We start from the raw sequence: 22,164 nt of genomic DNA, 5'->3' as shown, positions 1-22,164 counted from the left end.
ATCTTCAGAGACTTTGAGGGCTTAGAAAAATGGTACTGATGAAAAATCTGAAGAATTCTGCTGTTCAAAAACAGGTCAGGACATATTGATTCTAATCATTATTATAAAACTTATATCATTGTCAAAATAAAGTAGGCACATCCAATTCACAGGTGTTAATAATACCACTGACAAGTAGAATCACAGAATATCATGGCCACTGAAAACTAGAATCATAGAATATTAAAACTGGGAAGGAAGATAATCATTCAGATCAAGCTCAGAATTATTTTCTAATTTTAAAAAAAGATTTTTTACCTTAAATATATTTATTTTAATTGGAGGATAATTGCTTTGCAGTATTGTGTTGGTTTCTGCCATACATCAACATGAATCAGAAATAAGAATACATTCGTCCCCTCTGTCTTGAGCCTCCATTCCACCTCTCAGCCTGTCTTACCCCTTTGAGTTGTCACAGAAAACTGAATTTGAGCCCCGTACATCATATAGCAAATTTACACTGACTATCTAATTTTACATGTGTTAGTGTGTATGTTTCAATGCTACTCTCTCCATTCATCCCTCATTGCATCCAAAAGACCAGAAGCCCAAAGATGTAGGGTAGGGATTTTATGGCAGAATCTGGCATTTGATTCAGAGTACCAAGTGTCAGTGATGTTCTTAACGATCAGGAATCAAAGGTTCAGGAATCAAGACACTAGGACAGGAAAGCACGAAAAGTTCACCAGTTTGATAAGTAGATAAAGACAAAATAAACACAAGAAGAAAAGAGTGAACCTTTTTTCTTGGCCCCTACAAAATTCTTCCAGAAATGTCTGAGTGGATGTCATTGCATTAGGAAGTTATAATGTGTCTAGAGAGCCATAGGTAGTTTATATTTTAAAGAACCTAGCGGAGCCTGGTGGGCTGCCATCTATGGGGTCACACAGAGCCTGACATGACTGAAGCGACTTAGCAGCAGCAGCACTTAATAATGTAGATTCCTGCCTTACTCGCACCTGAGATTTGGTATTAATTGATAAAGTTGAAAAAGCATGGGAAAAAGAGGATAGTTTTTTTTTAAATTGCTGTTATATCCATATCTCAAATCCATCACATTGGGAGCTGTATATGTTTGTTTTGCTCACCAGCAAAATATCAAAAGTGAAATATTTCTTTTGCCAGTTATTAAGTTATTGCCAGTTATTAAGTTGTCCAGTTATTAAGATTATGAGTGAGATTATGTATATAGTGAATATCCAAAAATCCATTTTCTAGTTCATCTCCATAAAGGACCATTCAGAGGTCTGTTCCTCACATCAGGGCAATTGTCTGAGTCAGAGCAGAAACATTTAAGGCTGAGAGTGAAACAGCTGATCTGTGGCAGCCTAATGGAATGAGAATCAGACAGTCCTTGCCCCAGCCCTACATACCCGGGACAGGGATGCAGGTCCGCTGGAAGGCACAGCAGCTGGGAGCTGGAATTTAGGGATTGTGGAGCCATCCCAGGGCAAGGGCTGCTGTTGACTGTGGAGAGACAGATCAAGGGGATGTGAGGGAGGAGATTGTGGTGGGAAGTGCCCGTAGAGGAAAATTGGTCAGCCATGGAAGCAAGGTGATACTGCTGAATCACACGTAGGGTGTGGAGCCATCACTATAGTCTCTCTCTCTCCACATGCCAGCATCAGCAGCTGAACAATAGAGAGGCTAGCCCAGAGAGCGCCTGACACACGGAACTACAGAGTAGGACCCCAGCCAGGGGGCTCCCCTCTATGTGCCTGACACGCCAAACAACAGAGAAAAACCCCAGCCAAGGAAGCCTTCTAAGTGCCTGAACAGGCAGAGCTAAAGAGAAAGACTGTCCAAAGAGGCCTTCTGATTGCCAACTACAAGAGGCTTGAAAAAAGACTCTGAGAGGGCCATAAATCCTGTGGTGGAGGCAGTTAAGTCCCTGCACACTTGGTGCCACCAGGGTCCCTGCAAGCCAAGCAGTTGTGCCACCTTCATGCTTAACTCATACTGGGGCAGAAGTGCCACAAGCAAAAAATGTCTTGTGTCTATGTCCACAGGGTCGCTTCAATCATGTCCAACACTTGTGACCCTGTAGACTGTTGCCTGCCAGGCTTCTCTGTCAGAAGGGATCTCTAGGCAAGAATACTGGAGCCTATTGGCCAATACTGGTTGCCATACCCTTCTAGAGCACTATATTTCCTGCTGCCCTAGCTGCCAACATCCCTGAGTAACTGGTGTTGCCAGAACCCCTGGGACCCAGGCAGCTGCACCACCTCCACACCTGGCCCTCAGGGGCAAACCCAAGTCTTCCAGGGGAGCCTCGGAAGAAAAGCCCAGTGGATGACCCACATGCAGAGGTAGAAATAAAACCATAGTTGAAACCCAGGGGAAGTGCGGCTAAGGAAGAAAACCCAAAACCTTCCCACCAGCTGTACAAACTGCAGATTGAATGCACACAATGAACTAGGTAGACTCTGTGCCTATGGAATATATAAAAGCACATTGAGAGCTCCCACAAAATAAAATGCATTAGTTCTGATAGCTGTGGACATTGGAGGCAAGAACACACAGATGTAGGATTATATTAGTATATGAGCTGTCCCCACAACAGGTCCAGAGATGAGCACAGTGCTGGAGGGCATCCTAGAGAGGTGAAATGGACTATGACTCCCAGTGAGGGAAAGGACTCTTGACAGCAGTGACTCAAGAAAAACATTTATTATTCCTTGTTTTAACTTGTTCTGTAGATTCTTTTGGATTTCTTTTTTTTTTTTTACCCCCTGTTGTAGTTGTTAATTTTATTGGCACTATGAAATCTATTTAAGCTATTGAGCTTTTTTTTTTTCCTCAGTCACATTTTTTATTGTTGTTATAAACATTTGCCTCTACGTTGGGCATAGCAATCCCCATATCAGACAAAATAGACCTTAAAATAAAGAAGGTTACAAGAGATAAGGAAGGACACTACATAATGATCAAGGGATCAATCCAAGAGGAAGCAAAACAATTGTAAATATCTATGCACCCAACAAAGGAGCACCTCAATACATAAGATAAACACTAACAGACATAAAAGGAGAAGTCAACTGTAACACAATAATAATAGGAGACTTTAACACCCCACTCAAACCAATGGACAGATCATCAAAACAAAATTAACAAGGAAACACAAGTCTTTCTTTTTAATGAATTTATTTATTTTAATTGGAGGCTAATTACTTTACAATATTGTAGTGGTTTTGACATACATTGACATGAATCCACCATGGGTGTGCATGTGTTCCCCAATCCTGAACCCCCCTCCCACCTCCCTCCCCATCCCATCCCTCTGGGTCATCCCAGTGCACCAGCCCCAAGCACCCTGTCTCATGCATTGAACCTGGACTGGGGATTCGTTTCATGTATGATATTATACATGTTTCAATGCCATTCTCCCAAATCATCCCACCCTCTCCCTCTCCCTCTGAGTCCAAAAGACTGTTCTATACATCTGTGTCTCTTTTGATATCCTGCATTTAGGGTTACTGTTACCATCTTTCTAAATTCCATATATATACATTAGTATACTGTATTGGTGTTTTTCTTTCTGGCTTACTTCACTCTGTATAATCGGCTCCAGTTTCATCCACCTCATTAGAACTGATTCAAATGTATTCTTTTTAATAGCTGAGTAATATTGCATTGTGTATATGTACCACAGCTTTCTTATCCATTCATCTGCTGATGGACATCTAGGTTGCTTCCATGTCCTGGCTATTATAAACAGTGCTGCAATGAACACTGGGGTACACCTGTCTCTTTCAATTCTAGTTTCCTTGGTGTTATGCCCAAGGCAATCTTGAGAAAGAAGAATGGAACTTGAGGAATCAATCTGCCTGACTTCAGGCTCTACTACAAAGCCACAGTCATCAAGACAGTATGGTACTGGTACAAAGACAGAAATATAGATCAATGGAACAAAATAGAAAGCTCAGAGATAAATCCACACACCTATGGACACCTTATCTTCGACAAAGGAGGCAAGAATATACAATGGAGAAAAGACAATCTCTTTAACAAGCGGTGCTGGGAAAACTGGTCAAAGTTTGTAAAAGAATGAAACTAGAACACTTTCTAACACCATACACAAAAATAAAATCAAAATGGATTAAAGATCTAAACATTTAAGACCAGAAACTATAAAACTCCCAGAGAAAAACATAGGAAACACAAGTCTTAAATGATACCTTAGAGGAGATGGATCTCATTGATATCTTCAGGACATTCCATCCAAATGCAGAAGAATACACCTTCTTCTTGAGTGCACATGGAACATTCTCCAGATTGGACCACATCTTGGGTCACAAATAAAACCTCAGTAAATTTAAGAAAATTGAAATCATATCTAGCATCTGCTCTGATCACAATACTATGAGACAAGATATCAACTGCAAGAAAAAAAAACTGTAAGAAGCACAAACACATGGAGACAAAACAATATGTTTCTAAATAAACAACAGGTTACTGAAGAAATCAAAAGGGCAATCAAAACATTTCCAGAAACAAATGACAATGAAAACATGACAACTCAAAACTCATGGCATGCAGCAAAAGCAGTTCTAGGAGGGAACTTTATAGCAATGCAATCCTACCTCAAGAAACAAGAAAAACATCAAATAGACAACCTAACTTTACACCTAAAACAACTGGAAAAACAAGAACAAAGAAACCCCCAAATTAGTAGAAGGAAATAATAAATATCCAAGCAGAAATAAATGAAAAACAAAAATGAAAGAAACAATAGGAAAGATTAATAAAACTAAAAGCAGGATCTTTGAAAAGATAAACAAAATTGACAAACCTTTAGCCAGACTCATCAAGGAAAAAAGAGAGAAGAATCAAATCAACAAATTTAGAAATGAAAAAGGAGAAGTTACAACAGACATTGCAGAAATACAAAGAATTATGAGACTATTATGAACAACTATATGGCAATAAAATGGATACCCTGGAAGAAATGGACAGATTCTTAGAAATGTTCAATCTTCTGAGGCTGAACCAGGAAGAAATAGAAATTATGAATACCCTATTTAGAAGCACTGAAATTGAAGCTGTGAGCAAAAATCTCCTAAAAAACAAAAGCCCAGGATCAGATGGCTTCACAGGAGAATTCTATAAAAGATTTGAAAAGTGAAAGTTAAAGTCACTCAGTCACATCCAACTCTTTGCGACGCCATGGACTGACGGTGGAATTCACCAGGCCAGTATACTGGAGTGGGTAGCCTTTTCCTTCTCCAGGGGATCTTCCCAACCCAAGGATTGAACCTAGGTCTCCCACATTGACAGCAGATTCTTTACCAGCTGAGCCATAAGGGAAACCCAAGAACATTGGAGTGGGTAGCCTATCCCTTCTCCAGGGGATCTTCCCAACCCAGGAATTGAACCAGGGTCTCCTGCATTGCAGGCAGATTCTTTACCAACTGAGCTATCAGGGAGAAGAGCTAATGCCCATCTTTCTAAAATTGTTTCAAATAATTACAGAGGAAGGAACACTTCCACACTCATTCTACAAAGCCACCATCACCCTGACCAAAACCAGACAAAGACAACACAGAAAAAGAAAACTACAGGCCAATATCACTGATGAACATAGATGCAAAAATCCTCAACAAAATTTTAGCAAACAATTCAGCAACACATCAAAAAGCTCATACACCATGATCAAGGTGGGTTTTATTCCAGGAATGCAAGGATTCTTCAATATATGCAAATCAATCAATGTGATACACCATATTAACAAAGTGAAAGATAAAAACCATGTAATAATCTCAATAGACGCAGAAAAAGCCTTTGACAAAATTCAGCATTCATTTATGATTAATAGTCTTCAAAAATGAGCATAGAAGGAACCTACCTCAACATAGTAAAGGCCATACATGATAAGCCTACAGCAAACATTATTCTCAATGGTGAAAAAAATAAAGCATTCCCCCTAAGATCAGGAACAAGATAAAGGTGTCCACTTTCACCACTATTGCTCAACATAGTTCTGGAAGTCATAGCTACAGCAATCACAGAATAAAAAGAAATAAAAGGAATCCAGATTGGAAAAGAAGTACAGCTCTCACTGTTTGCAGATGACATGATACTGTACATAGAAAACCCTAAATATAGTATCAGAAAATTACTAGAGTGCATCAGTGAATTTAGCAGAGTTTCAGGATACAAAATCAATACACAGAAATCACTTGCATTTCTGTATACTAACAATGAAAAATCAGAAAGAGAAATTAAGGAATCAATTACATTTATCATTGCAACAAAAGGAATTAAATATCTAGGAGTAAACTTACCTAGGGAGACAAAAGAACTGTACATAGAAAATTATAAGACAATGAAGAAAGAAATCAAAGATGACATAAACAGATGGAGAGATATTCCATGTTCCTGGGTAGGAAGAATCAATATTGTGAAAGTGACTATACCACCAAATGCAATCTACAGTTTCAATGTGATCCCTATCAAATTACCAATAAAATTTTTCACAGAACTAGAACAAAAAATTTTCACAATTCACATAGAAACACAAAAGACCCCAAATAGCCAAAGCAGTCCTGAGAAAGAATGGAGTTGGAGGAATCAACCTTCCTGACTTCAGATTATACTACAAAGATACAGTTCTCAAGACCATATGATACTGCACAGAAACAGAAATATAGACAAATGGAAAAATATGTAAAGCCTAGAAATAAACCCATGTACTTCTGGGTACCTTATTTTTGACAAAGGAGGCCAGAATATACAATGGGGCAAAGACAGCCTCTTCAATAAATGGTGCTGGGAAATCTGGACAGTTACATCCCAAAGAATAAAATTAGAACAGTACTAACACCACACACAAAGATAAGCTCAAAATGGATTAAAGACCTAAATGTAAGACCAGAAACTATGAAACTCTTGGAAAAGATAAGCAGAACACTTGATGACATAAATCAAAGGAAGATCCTCTATGACCCACCTCCTAGAGTAACAGAAATAAAACCAAAAGGAAACAAGTAGGACCTGATTAAACTTAAAATCTTTTGCATAGCAAAGGAAACTATAGGCAAGGTGAAAAGACAGCCCTCAGTATGGGAGGAAATAATAGCAAATGAAACAACTGACAAAGGATTAATTTCCAAAATATACAAACAGCTCTTACAACTCAATGCCAGAAAAACAAACAACCCAATCAAAAAGTGAGGGGGGGGGGGAAACCTAAACAGACATTTCTCCAAAGAAGACATACAGATGGCTAACAAACACATGAAAAGACACTCAATTATTAGAGAAATTCAAATCAAAACCACAATGAGATATCACCTCACACTGGTCACAATGGCCATCAACAAAAAGTCTGCAAACAATAAATGCTGGAGAGGGTATGGAAAAAAGCAAATGCTCTTGCACTATTGGTGGGAATGTAAATTGATCTAGCCACTGTGGAAGACAGTATGGAGATTCCTTAAAAAAACTAGGAATAAAACCACCATATGACCCAGCAATCCCACTCCTAGGCATACCCTGAGGAAACCAAAATGGAAAAAGGTATCCCATTGTTCATTGTAGCACTATTTACAATAGCTAGAACATGAAAACAATCTAGATGTCCATTGACAGATGAATGGATAAAGAAGCAGTGGCACATATAGGCAATGGAATATTACTCTGCCATAAAAAGGAACATCTTTGAGTCAGTTCTAATGAAGTGAATAAACTTAGAACCTATTATACAGAGTGAAGTAAGTCACAAAGAGAAAGATAAGTATTTTATTCTAATGCATATATATGGGATCTAGAAAAATGGTACTGAAGAATTTATTCACAGGGCAGCAGTAGAGAAAGAGATATAGAGAATAGACTTATGGACATGGGGAGAGGGGAGGAGAGGGTGAAATGTATGGAAAGAGTAACATGGAAACTTACATTACCATGTGTAAAATAGATGGCTGAAGGGAGTTTGCTATATGGTTCAGGAAACTCAAACAGGAGCTCTGTGTCAACCTGGAGGGGTGAAATGGAGAGGGAGAAGGGAAGGGGTTGAGGAGGGAGGGGATATATGTATACCTATGGCTGATTCATGTTGAGGTTTGACAAAAAATATTTTATAAAGCAATTATCCTTCAGTAAAAATTTAATTGATTAAAAAAATCAGATTGTTGAGTGGATTGATTAATTAGATCATCTATATCATCCTTTTTTGTCCCCATTATGAAGTCATGACTATGAGAAATATATGCTTGATTAAAATACACTGGAATATTTTTATTCTATCATTCTTTGGTTTTTGTACAATGAAGCCTCTCTGTGAGAAGAGGACAGCAGAGTGTTAGTACTGGGATCAAATGTCAGGTCCACTAGCTGCCAAGCTGATGAGCTTGGATAAATTGGTTAGCCTTCCTAAGCCTCAGTTTCCTCAATATTAAACAAGAAAATGAATCATTTCTCGTCTTATTTGAGGATCCATTAATTTATTATATTTGATGGTATATTTGGCACATACTTACTGAGTGCTTACTAGTATGTGGATGACAGAGGGATGAGAAGGTTAAATGGCATCACTGACTCAGTGGAGATGAATTTGAGCAAACTCTGGGAGATGGTTAAGGACAGGGAAGCCTGGCATGCTGCAGTCCATGGGTCGCAAGGAATCGGACATGACTGAGCAACTAAACAAGTGCTCACTAAAATACATGGTTATTTTTCAATAATTACAGTGTTTTATACATTGAAGTTAAACATGTTGAGGATTGAATCTACATTTTTAAATGTTAAACTTTACATTTTGATGTTAAACCACTTAGGAAAATAAGTTGTTTGCAAATAAGGATCTTATTTTAGTGCTTAGTCTGCATTCTCAGAATGAATTGAAACTTGAATGTTTGTTGAAATTCATATTTTTAACAATCCTGTAGTTGAAAACTGTGAGACAATACTAAGCAGCATAAAAGCAATTTTCTAATGTTTTCATTAGAATAATGACATTCTCAGCAATTTTTTCCTTCCTTGTAGTTGTTGAACATTTTATATATAAATCATCATATATATGTGTATTGCAAAACTTAGTGTTCATTGCAAAAGATAAAGCTTTAAGGAAAGCATAGTATTATTTTAAGTATAGATTTTATATTTTTATATGAAATTCTGTGGGGGGAAAAAAAAAACCCAGCTGAAGTGAGGATTCTTTGTCTGATTCTAGAACACCCAAAATGATGTTATATAAATCTTGTCTTGCTATGCTGTACATAGACTGACAGGGACAGAATGAAAACCAAAGCAAATATGAGGTAAAAATGATTTTTTATTACTTTAGATATTTCTAGATGTCAGATAAAAATGAGAACATTGCTAAAAATTTTACAGAGTGACAGCTCTGCCTTATGGATAAAATTCTAAAGTTTGATGTATGAGGCAGAAAATGTGAAAAATATTATGAAGTACTACTCTGACACAATGATGGAAAGCTGCTGGAAGTGTGCTAACACCAGAGAAGTATAATAGAATAAAGTTAAACTTGGAAGAATGTAATTTTTTAAAATCCTGCCTACCCCAGAAACATGAATTTTGGCCTTGAAAAAATGCAAACCACTAACTTTTATTTTTTATTGACTTATAAATGTTCACCTTGATTACTTTGGGATTAAATTCTCAATGAATGCCTTTGTATATTTATCAAATGTGAAATATAGAAAGTTCTTTAAGAATCATGGTTGGTTTGCCATGCTCCATTCCACTAGATGACTGTATGATAAATTACTAATTCAGTGTTGTTATACCTGTATTCTTTCTTCATGCACTCTTCTAAGTGATAGTAGGCATTTGTTTCCTTAGTCTACATAGTAATCATTACCCTTTATTTACATTCACATTATTAAATTAGGTGATCTATTTCAGTGTGTCCTAGCCTTCATCTTTCATGATGTGAATGCCTAACTCAGATTCAGGCAACTGGCCTGCCTCTTCTAAAATTTTGCTCTTAGGCCAATTTATGTAAATATTTTTTCCTGAGAAAATCATCTTTTACTGTCTGGAAGCCTGAACCTGCCCTGAGCTTGATACAGCAATTACTCTTCTGCCTCTATAAGAAACCTCTTTCGTTGAACTAAATTTTGCCTTTGTTAAATTAGCTAATGTGGTTTCTGAGGCTTGAAACCAAAAAGAAAAAAACCAATATAGACACCATGCTTATTAGTTGAAGGCATGTAGTTGAAAGTACCATGGTGTTCTTAATACCTTTAGTAAGATAAACCTCCTAGTTCTACAAATAATGCTGTCATGGAATTTTATTTTGAAGGAAATTCTGGTTCACTGATTTATTTCCCCCCATGTATTTCTGATGATGAGAACACTCCTTATGAATTAGTAAACTAAGTCAAATATTATTTATTATCACATGTATGTAGATAAAAGTTTCTGCATTAATTCTACCTTAGAAAGGGAATCCTTTTTTTGTAAATGCTAACCACATAATATAATGTATTTATATTTTGCGACCCCATGGACTGTAGCCTACCAGGCTCCTCTGTCCATGGGATTTTCCAGGCAATAGTACTGGAGTGGATTGCCATTTCCTTCTCCAGGGGATCTTCCTGACCCAGGAATCAAACCCAGCTCTCCTGCATTGTAGACAGACGCTTTACCATCTGAGCCACCAGGGAAGTCTAATGTATTTATATAAGATTTACAATTTTCAGATTGCAGACCAGAATGTGAATTACTTTATTTTATTGTCATGAATATTTATCATGAAGTTTTGTTATATATAATATACATTATATTGTATATTTGTACAACATATATTTATAACATGTATGATATTAATATATATGTGTATACACATATATATATAGAATTCAGCAACTGCTTCAAAGAAAGAGACTTAATTTCCTTAAGAATGCCACTATTCTGAACAATTTAATGGAAACATTAGAAAATTGCATTTATGTTGCTTAGCTTTAGAAAATCTCAAATTTTATGTAATATACCAGGTATACACTTTATTTGGATTTAATGTATTATAGGCACCAATGAGAATCATAGCCATAAAAATAATTATGTTAGAGTTTATTTCTCATTAGACATATTTATATAAATATTAACATTGAACTAAACATAAAAGGTTAATTGAATATAATTTTTATTCATTTATTTGCATAATAATAATTATAGAAATTTTTGAGTCATAAATGAGATAATCCATGAAAAGCTCAGCAGAAAACTGAAGACATCATAAGTTCTCAATTAACATTTGTTGTAATACTGAAAATTTAATATGATGATGAAAATGGTGTTTCACATCAACTTGACAATGATCTTGTCTAATTAATTTTTTTATCATTAATACTCTTGTAATCTGGTTAGGATAGTATATATTTCTCACCAATACTTGCTGTGATCAAACTTCTGTGTTTTTCTTATACTGATGAGTGTGAAATTGTATCTTATTGCTGCTTTAATTTGTATTTTCCTGAATTGTGCAATTGAACCCTGTAAATTATTTAACTACACACCTTGCCTATTTTTTTATTTAAAAATATTTATTGATATAATTGACGTAAATTTATGTTTTAGGTATACAACATAATGATTTGATATATGTACATATTGTGAAAGAGTATGACAATAAGTTCAGTCAACATCCATCACCACTCTAGAGTTACATAGCTTTCTTCCTTATTCATTCATCAGTCAGTAGATACATAAGCTGTTTCCATTTCTTAGCTATTGTAAGCAATGTTGCAATAAATATGGTGAAATATACAAATGTATAATATGTACACATACACACATATATTTGTATATTTCTATTTTATATGTGTGTGTATATATATATATATATACAGGGAGAGAGAGAGAGAATGAATGATTTTGTTTCCTTTGGGTAAATACTCAGAAATAAAATAGATGGATCACACATTATTTCTAATTTTATATTTCCATCAACAATTCACAAGGGTTATCTTTACTCCACATCCTCACCAACACTTGTTGTTTTCCATCTTTTTGAAGATAGCTATTCTAACAGTTGTGATATTTTGTGATAGTTGTGATATTTCATTGTGGTTCTGATTTACATTTACATGATGACTATTGACGTGGAGCACCTTTTCAATGTACCTGTTTGTCAGTTCTGTGCCCTTTTTTTTTTTTTTTTTTGAAAAATGTTTGTTTAGATCTTCTGCCTATTGTATCTCTTTTTCTGTTGTGTTGTATCCATTCTTTTCCTTTATTGGTCAAATTACAGCCCTTAAACAGTGGCATTATAGCTGTTTTCCAAATTAAGTGTTGCCATTCCACACTTAAAAAAATTTTTTATTGGAGTATAGTTTATTTATGATGTCATTTCAGGTGTAAAGGGCTTCTCTGGTGGCTCAGATGGTAAAGAATCTGCCTGCAATGCAGGAGACCCAGGTTCGATCCCTGGGTCGGAAAAGTCCCCCAGAGAAGAAAATGGCAACCCACTCCAAGAGTTTTGCTTGGAAAATCCCATGGATAGGGGACCCTGGGGGGCTACAGTCCCTGTGGTCGCAAAAAACTGGACACGATTGAAAAACACATTTTCAGATGTAAAGCAAAGTGAGATCAGTTCTACATATAAATATATCCATTCTATTTTTTTTTTAGATCTTTTTCCCCATGTATGCCATTAGTTCCGTGTGCTTTACAACAGGTTCTTAGTAATTACCTATTTTGTATATATATATAGTAGTGTGAAGACTCTTGAGAGTCCCTTGGACTGCAAGGAGATCCAACCAGTCCATCCTAAAGGAGATCAACCCTGGGTGTTCTTTGGAAGGAATGATGCTGAAGCTGAAACTCCAGTACTTTGGCCACCTCATGAGAAGAGTTGACTCATTGGAAAAGACTCTGATGCTGGGAGGGATTGGGGGCAGGAGGAGAAGGGGATGACCAAGGATGAGATGGCTGGATGGCATCACTGACTTGATGGACGTGAGTCTGAGTGAACTCCGGGAGTTGGTGATGGACAAGGAGGGCTGGTGTGCTGCGATTCATGGGGTCACAGAGTCGGACACGACTGAGCAACTGAACTGAACTGAGTAGTGCATATATGTCAACCACAAACTCCCAATTTATCACTCCTTTTAATCCCCTAGTAACCCTGAGTTTCTCTTCTATATCTGTGATTCTACTTCTGCATTGAAAATAAGTTCATTTGAAAATAACTCCATTATTTTTAGATTCCACATATAAGTGATATTACATGATCCTTGTCATTCTCTGTCTGACTTACCTACTTCTCATACTTCCAGTATAAGAATCTCTAAGTTCACCCATGTTGCTGCAAATGGAATTATTTGTGTTTTTCTTTTTTATGACTGAGTAGTATTCTAGTGTTTATATGTAGCACGTTTTCTTTATCTATTCCTCTGTCGTCGACTGGTTCAAAATAGGAAAACGCGTATGTCAAGGCTGTATATTGTCACCCTGCTTATTTAACTCATATGCAGAGTATATCATGAGAAATGCTGGACTGGAAGAAACACAAGCTGGAATCAAGATTGCCGGGAGAAATATCAATAACCTCAGATATGCAGATGACACCACCCTTATGGCAGAAAGTGAAGAGGAGCTAAAGAGCCTCTTGATGAAAGTGAAAAAGGAGAGTGAAAAAGTTGGCTTAAAGCTCAACATTCAGAAAACGAAGATCATGGCATCCGGTCCCATCACTTCATGAGAAATAGATGGGGAAAGAGTGGAAACAGTGTCAGACTTTATTTTGGGGGGCTCCAAAATCACTGCAGATGGTGACTGCAGCCATGAAATTAAAAGACGCTTACTCCTTGGAAGAAAAGTTAATGACCAACCTAGATAGTATATTCAAAAGCAGAGACATTACTTTGCCGACTAAGGTCCGTCTAGTCAAGGCTGTGGTTTTTCCTGTGGTCATGTATGGATGTGAGAGTTGGACTGTGAAGAAGGCTGATTCCGAAGAATTGATGCTTTTGAACTGTGGTGTTGGAGAAGACTCTTGAGAGTCCCTTGGACTGCAAGGAGATCCAACCAGTCCATTCTGAAGGAGATCAACCCTGGGATTTCTTTGGAAGGAATGACGCTGAAGCTGAAACTCCAGTACTTTGGCCACCTCATGCGAAGAGTTGACTCATTGGAGAAGACTCTGATGCTGGGAGGGATTGGGGGCAGGAGGAGACGGGGACGGCAGAGGATGAGATGGCTGGATGGCATCACGGACTCAATGGACTTGAGTCTGAGTGAACTGCGGGAGTTGGTGATGGACAGGGAGGCCTGGCGTGCTGCGATTCATGGGGTCGCAAAGAGTCAGACACGACTGAGTGACTAAACTGAACTGAAACTGAACTGTCGTCAGACATTTAGGTTGCTTCCATGTCCTGGCTCTTGTAAATACTGCTACAGTGAATATTGGGATGCATGAATCTTTGTGAATTGTGGTTTTTCTCCAGGTAAATGTCGAGGAGTCAGATTGCTGGATTATATGAAAACTCTATTTTTAGCTTTTTAAGGAATCTCCATACTGTTCTCCACAGTGGCTGCACCAGTTTACATTCCTACCAGCAGTGTAGGAGGATTCCCTTTTCTCCACACTCACTCCAGCATTTATTGTCTGTAAATTTTTTGATGATTGCTGTTACGACCAGTGTGAGGTGATATCTTATTATACTTTTGATTGGTACTATATTTTGATTTGTATTTCATTTTTATATAATTAGTGATGTGGAGCATCTTTTCATGTGCTTTTTAGCTGTCTATATGTCTTCTTTGGAGAACTGTCTAAGTCTTCTGCCCATTTTTTGATTGGATTGTTTGCTTTTCTGATGCTGAACTGCATAAGCTGTTTGTATATTTTGGAAATAAATCCCTTCTTGGTTTCTTAATATGCAAATATTTTATCCCATTTTTGAGGATTGTGTTTTTGTGTTTTGTGTGATTCCCTTTTCTGAAAAAGAGCTTTAAAGTTTAATTGGATCTCATTTGTTTTTTTTATTTTATTTGTATTATTCTAAAAGGTGGATTGAAAAAGATCTTGCTGCAATTTTTGTCAGAGTGTTCTGCTTATGTTTTCCTCTAAGACTTTTAGAGTATCCAGCCTTACATTTAGGTCTTTAATCCATTTTGAGTTTTTTTTTTGTGTGTGTGTGTGTGTGTATGGTGTTAAGAGAGTGCTCTAATGTAATTCTTTTTCATGTAGCTATCCAGTTTTCCCAGCACCTCTTATTGAAGAGACTTATTTTCTCCATTGTATAGTCTCTCCTCCATTGTCATAGATTGCATGAACATAGGTGTGTGAGTTTACCTCTGGACTTTATATCCTCTTCTATTGATCTATGTTTCTGCTTGTGTGTGTGTGCCAGTACCATACTATTTGATTACTGTAGCTTTCCTGAAGTCAAGAACCTGATTCCTCCAGCTGTATTTTTCTGTTTCAAGACTGCTTTGGTTATTTGAGATCTTTTGTGTTTTCATCAAATAGTAAAATTTTTGCTCCAGTTCTGTGAAAAATGCCATTAATAATTAGCAATTGCATTGAATCTGTAGATTGCTTTAGGAACTACAGTTTTTTTGACAAATTGATTTTTTGGATCTAAAATCTTTGATTTCTTTTATCAGTATCTTATAGTTTATAGAATACAAATGTTTTGTCTCCCTGTGCTGTGCTGTGCTTAGTCACTCAGTCGTGTCTGACTCTTTGTGACTCCTTGTAGCCTGCCAGGCTCTTCTGTCCATGGGGATTCTCCAGGCAAGAATATTGGAGTGGGTTGCCATGCTCTCCTCCAGGGGATCTTCCCAACCCAGGAATTGAACTGGCCTCTCCTGCATTGCAGGTGGATTCTTGGGTCAATAGTTAGGTTTATTCCTAGATATTTTATTCTTTTCAATGTGATCGTAAATGGGATTGTTCCCTTAATTTCTCTTTCTGATCTTTCATTGTTAGTGTATGGGAATGCAAGAGATTTCTGTTTTAATTTTGTATCCTGTGAATTTACTGATTCATTGATGAGATATACTAATTTTCTGGTAACATCTTTAGAATTTTCTATGTATAATATTGAAAGGTTGTTGCTAAACCATGGAAGATGACAGGATTCTTGGCCTCCAGAGGAGAAGAATTCAATCCAGGCCCAGAGACGAAGCTTGATCACTCAGAGCTTTTGTGTAATAAAGTTTTATTAAAGTATAAAAGAAATAGAGAAAGCTTCTGACATAGACATCAGAAGGGGGTAGAAAGAGTGCCCCCCTGCTAGTCTTTAGCTGGATGTTATATAGCTACTAGCAGTCTATTAATTAAAGAAAGGAAATGTCTCAAAAATCTTGAAGAAAGGCAGGTTACCATACAAATCATTTTCGTTAACATAGATTAGGGGAACAATGTATAACATACTGGTTTGTCAAGTCAGTTCTGAGCCTAAACCTGAGCCTTTAGGTGGAACCAACTTGAAGATAGAGTCTAGGGTAAGTGAATGGTACATTAATATAGCTTAAGACAAACATTTCCGTAAGAAAAATGCATTGGTTAGCTCAAGGTTTGAGAAAAGTTAAGTTCAGGTGGAACGAGGTGTCATTATGGCAACACAGAATTTCAAGAGAAATCTCTTTTTAAATTTGTGTAGAGAAGGGAAAAAAATTAACACTAATTTGTTTCCTCCTGCAGCTCAAGAGAGAGAGAGAAAATGTCTAATACTTGCAGCCTATTTCCTCTGTTTGGAGACCCCTGGCCTTCCTACCTGTTACCCTCTCAGTATCATGTCATCAGCAAACAGTGACAGTTTTACATCTTCTTTTCCAATTTAGATTCCTTTTATTTCTTTCCTTTCTGTGATTGCCATGGATAGGACTTTAAAAATTACATTAAATAATTATTTTATTTGTTTCTTTAAATCTGGTTTTTCCTTTAACTCTTTTATCTCTTTGTTAAACTTTTTTTTTTTTTTTTGGTATCTTTAAAAATATCAGCCTCCATTCTTTTACTGGATTAGCTGCTGCTGCTGCTAAGTCACTTCAGTCGTGTCCGACTCTGTGTGACCCCATAGACGGCAGCCCACCAGGCTCCCCCATTCCTGGGATTCTCCAGGCAAGAACACTGGAGTGGGTTGCCATTTCCTTCTCCAATGCATGAAAGTGAAAAGTGAAAGGGAAGTCGCTCAGTCGTGTCCGACTCTTTGCGACCCCATGGACTGCAGCCTACCAGGCTCCTCCGTCCGTGGGATTTTCCAGGCAAGAGTACTGGAGTGTGGTGCCATTGCCTTCTCCGTTACTGGATTAGAACAGGCTCTAAATCCAGTGACTGTTTCCCTTATAAGAATACCTTGTGATGACAGGTAGAGATTAGAATTACATATTTATAAATCAGGGAAAATCAAGAGTTGTGGACAACCAACAGAAGCTAGGAAGAGGCAAGGAAAGTTTATTTCCTAGAGCCTTCTGATGAAGCATGGTGCTGTCAGTGCCTTGGTTTTGAACTTCTTATGTCCAGAACAATGAGAGAATACATTTTTGTACTTCTAAATCACTGTTTACTTTAATCTGTTACAGTAGCTGTGGGAAAGTAATACAAGTATAGAGATGATTTTGTCAGATCTTATCAACTATCATGCTTTCTAGAGTATATAAAATGATGTATTAAATCACTGCATCCAAAAAGCTTCTCCCTATCCATAGATATTTTGATTTCAAAAAAAAATGTAGCTTCAATTCAAATCCTTGTTTCTATGAAGATTTTAATGAAACAACAGAAAATATAAATCAAAATATTGCTAATATATTGTCCAGATACAAACTATACTTTATTTTTTAACTTCTCTGCATATTTGACAGACAGTGAAAGCATAAATTTTGGCAAATCCCATTCCATTTATAAATTTCGGCAAATTCCATTCCATTTATAAATTTCATATCAGTGAAAATGAAAAACACATTACCTGCTTAATGTTTTACACATGTAAAAAAAATACTGCTAAATAGGGCTATGATTTTCTCACCTAAAGATATTAAGGCTTTCATAATGTAAGTCATCCCTGATGGCTCAGACGGTAAAGCGTCTATCTAGAATGCATGCAGGAGACCCAGGTTCGATCCCTGGGTTGGGAAGGTCCCCTGGAGAAGGAAATGGCAATCCACTCCAGGACTGTTGCCTGGAAAATCCCATGGACGGAGGAGCCTGGTGGGCTGCAGTCCATGGGGTCGCAAAGAGTCGGACACGACTGAGCAACTTCAATTTAATGTAAGTCATAAATAAATAGAGTTTGTTGAGTAACGGTCCCCAAAGATATCTCGGTCCTAATCCCCAGAATGTGTGACTGTTACCCTATATGGTGAAGGAATTTTGTAGTTGTGAATGTTAATCCTGCAATGGTGAGATTATTCTGGATTACCCACATAGACCATCAAATGGAATCACAAGTGTGATTCTTAATTAGATATGTTAGTTAGATGTTTCTACAAGAAGGCTTTCACTCTCGTGAGCCATAAAAAAGATGCTAAAATGTTGGCCTGCTGTGTGTAAACGTTGATCTAGGAATACTTGCAATGTGGAGGAAAAATAAAATTTCCTTCTCTAATTTGGAAATGCATTGAGGATGAGAATAGAGATTGCAAGATTATAATAAAATAGAGAGTTACATGCTGTTTCCTTAAAATGTTTGAGAACTTTTGAGGCCATAAGAGGTCTAAAAAAGAATGAAATAACAGCATCTAAATTGACCAGTATTACATGTAGGTTTTGACAGAAATTCAAACTGTGGGAAAAATCAATTTTTTGGAATAGCACTGTTTCAGAATACTTTGATATCAGAAAAGAACCAAGTTAAACAGAACTTTTTCATTTTCTTTACTGTAACTAATTTGTATAAAATGTAAGTTAAATTTCAAAGGATCAACAGCCTCTGTGCTTTAAAATAATTTTGCCTGAGAAAGAAAGGTTTATGTTTTTAAATAATATCTAGTATGCTTCCAAATTTTTAAAAATGATGCAATTTCAGGCTTAATATATGTAATAAGTTTATAGGTACAAAGGGACTGATTGACAAATAGCTGATGATCTACCAAACTAAGTCTGTGGATACAAAGTTGGCATTTTGGGAGTTGTTATTGTTGTAGTCAGTGAAACAGAGGCAGATTTTTTTTTCTGGAATTCCTTTCTTTCTCTTTGATCCAGTAAATGTTGGCAATTTGATCTCTGGTTCCTCTGCCTTTTCTAAACCCAACTTGAATGTCTGGAAGTTCTTGGTTCACATAATGCCGAAGCCTAGTCTGGCAAATTTTGAGCATAACCTTACTAGCATGGGAGATGAGTACAGCTTCTGGTGGTTTGAACATTTTTTACTACTGCCCTGCTTGGGAATTGGGAATTTGCTGACATATCGAATGTAACATTTTAAAAGCATCATCTCAGGATTTTAAGGAGCTCTCCTGAAAGTCCATCACCTCCACTAGCTTTATTGGCAGCAGTGCTTCCTAAGCCCCACTTGCATTCATACTTCAAAATGTCTGGCTCTGAGTGAGAGACTATACCATCACGGTTACTGAGTCATTAAGATCTGTTTTGTACAGTTCTTCTGTGTATTCTTTCCATCTCTTCTTGATCTCTTCTGCTTCTATTGGGTCTTTACTCTTTCTGTCCTTTAATGTGCTTGTCTTTGGATGAAATAGTCCTTTGATATTCCCAATTTTCTTAAAGAGATCTCTTGTCTTACCCTTTCTGTTGTTTTCCTCTATTTCTTTGTATTTTTCTTTGAAGAAGGCCTTCTTGTCTTTCCTTGCTATTCTCTGGAACTCTGCATTTAGTTGGATGTACCTTTCACTTTCTCCCTTGCTTTTCACTTTTCTTCTTTCCTCAGCCATTTGTAAAGTCTCCTCAGACAATCACTTTGCCTTCTTGCATTTCTTTTGTTGAGGTGATGGTTTTGTTTGTTGTCTCCTGTATGATATTACAGACCTCTACCCATAGCTCTTCAGGCACTCTGCTTACTAAGTCTAATCCCTTGAATCTATTTGTCACCTCCACTGTATATTCATAAGGGATTTGATTTAAGTGGTACCTGGCTGACCTAGTGGTTTTCCCTGCTTTCTTTAGTTTAAGCCTGAATTTTGCCATTAGGAGCTGATAATCTGAGCCACAGTCAGGTACAGGTCTTGTTTTTGATAACTGTATATAGCTTCTCCATCTTCAGCTACAAAAATATAATCAATCTGATTTTTATATTGACCATTTGGTGATGTCCATGTATAAAGTCATTTCTTGTGTTGTTAAAAAAAGGGTGTTTGCTATGACCAGTGTGCTCTTTTGACAGAATTCTGTTAGCCTTTGCCTTGGTTCATTTTTTACTCTAAGGACAAAGTTGCCTGTTTCTCCAGGTATCTCTTGACTTCCTACTTTTGCATTCCAGTCCTCTCTGATGAATAAGACATCTTTTTTGGTGTTAGTTCTAGGAGGTATTCTAAGTCTTGATAGAACTGATCAACTTCAGCTTCTTTCAGCATTGGTGGTTGGGGCACAGTCTTGGAATAATGTGATGCTGAAAGGTTTGCCTTGGAAACAAACTGAGATCATTGTGTCCTAATATTCCAGGTTCGTATGCAATACTGTTCTTTAAAGATAGGGATTTTACTTTCATCACCAGACACATCCACGACTGAGCTTCATTTCTACTTTGGCCCAGCAGCTTCATTCTTTCTGGAGCTATTAATAGTTGTCCTCTGCTCTTCCCCAGTAACATATTGGACATCTTTCAACTTGGGGGACTCACCTTTTGGTGTCATATCTTTTCGCCTTTTTATACATTTGACCAGGTTCTCACAGCTAGTATACCAGAGTGGTTTGCCATTCCCTCCCCGACTGGATCACGTTTCGTCAGAACTCTGCAATACGACCTGTCTGCTTGGATGGCCCTCATTGCATGGCTCATAGCATCACTGAGTTAGGTAACCCCCTTCACTACAACAAGACAGTGATCCATGAAGGGGATTTGGGGAATATGGAATACTAACTGTTAATCTAAAAATCAGCTGTTACTAATAAGTTAAATTCCCAAGTATTTCATGTTCAAGTGTGTGTTTTGAGATTATTTACATTGCTATTATTGTGTAGATTGACATCAGGGCTTGGTGGAATGTGGGCTTGATAAGCACAGAGCTGTAAGTCAGTCAGTCAATTTCACATTTGACTATGCTCAGTTTGCCACTCCTCTAAGTTTCTTTACAGAGAAAATGAAATAAACATTCACTTGCTGAAAGTCCTTCACACCTCTATACAATTTTGACAGTGCTAGTTGCTACCTAAGAAAAAGGATGTACTGAAAGATACAGGCAACTCAGAGACGTATTATTTTGAGAATAAACTAAGTAAAATTATCTGTTATACTATAATAGAGGAGATAAACATATTGTGGCTGACATACTGCAAAGTAGCTACTACGTTGCCCACCTCCTACTATTTTCACCCCTTAATTGTGAATGGGGCTGTGACTTGCTTTTGTTTTTTATTATGAGTTTCCTCTTTTAAAGAGCACTTAAAAGTTCACAGAAAAATTTTAAAGAAAAGTAGAGATTTCCCTATACCCCTGCCTCCATACATGCATAGCTTCCCCTTTTATCAGTATCCTCCACCACCATACATTTGTTAAAATTGATGAGCCTACATTGATACACCGTTATCACCCAAAGCCTGTAGTTTACATTTTGTTTCACTCTCGGTGTTGTACATTCTATGGGTTTGGAAAGCTAAAAAATGACATATATGCATCATTATGATATCTTACTGGTATTTTCACTGTCCTAAAAAGCCTCTGTACTCCACCTCTTCATCCCTCTCCTCTACCTCCAGTTTCTAGCAATCAGTGATCTCTTGATTGTCTCTATAGTTTTCTTTTTTCAAAATGTCAGAATTGGAATCTTAAAGTATGTAGGGTTTTCAGACTGGCTTCTTTCAGTCATTAATATGCACTTAAATTCCCTCTGTCTTTTCATGGCTTACTAGTTCACTTCTTTTTAGTGCTGAATAATATTCCATTGTCTGTGTATGTTGTCGTTGTTAGGTGCTCAGTTGTATCTGACTCTTTGTGACCCCATGGACAGCAGCATGCTAGGCTTCCCTGTCCTTCTCCATCTCCTGGAACTTGCTAAATTCATGTCCATTGAGTCGGTGATGCCCCCCGATCATCT

General features: G+C 37.2%; 1 long non-coding RNA gene across 1 annotated transcript; it reads right to left on the bottom strand.

Moving 5' to 3' along the window:
- Positions 1 to 328: 328 nt before the first annotated feature.
- On the bottom strand, positions 329 to 21,810 carry LOC120870930. Its single transcript, XR_005722897.1, has 3 exons — positions 21,800 to 21,810; positions 13,573 to 13,576; positions 329 to 561 (listed from the first exon to the last, which is right to left on the bottom strand). It is a non-coding gene; the product is annotated as an uncharacterized LOC120870930 (long non-coding RNA).
- Positions 21,811 to 22,164: the final 354 nt, after the last annotated feature.

This window comes from Oryx dammah, unplaced genomic scaffold (genome assembly GCF_014754425.2).
Source record: "Oryx dammah isolate SB20612 unplaced genomic scaffold, SCBI_Odam_1.1 HiC_scaffold_12, whole genome shotgun sequence".
Lineage (NCBI taxonomy): Eukaryota > Metazoa > Chordata > Mammalia > Artiodactyla > Bovidae > Oryx > Oryx dammah.
This window is presented reverse-complemented; position numbering and strand designations above follow the sequence as displayed.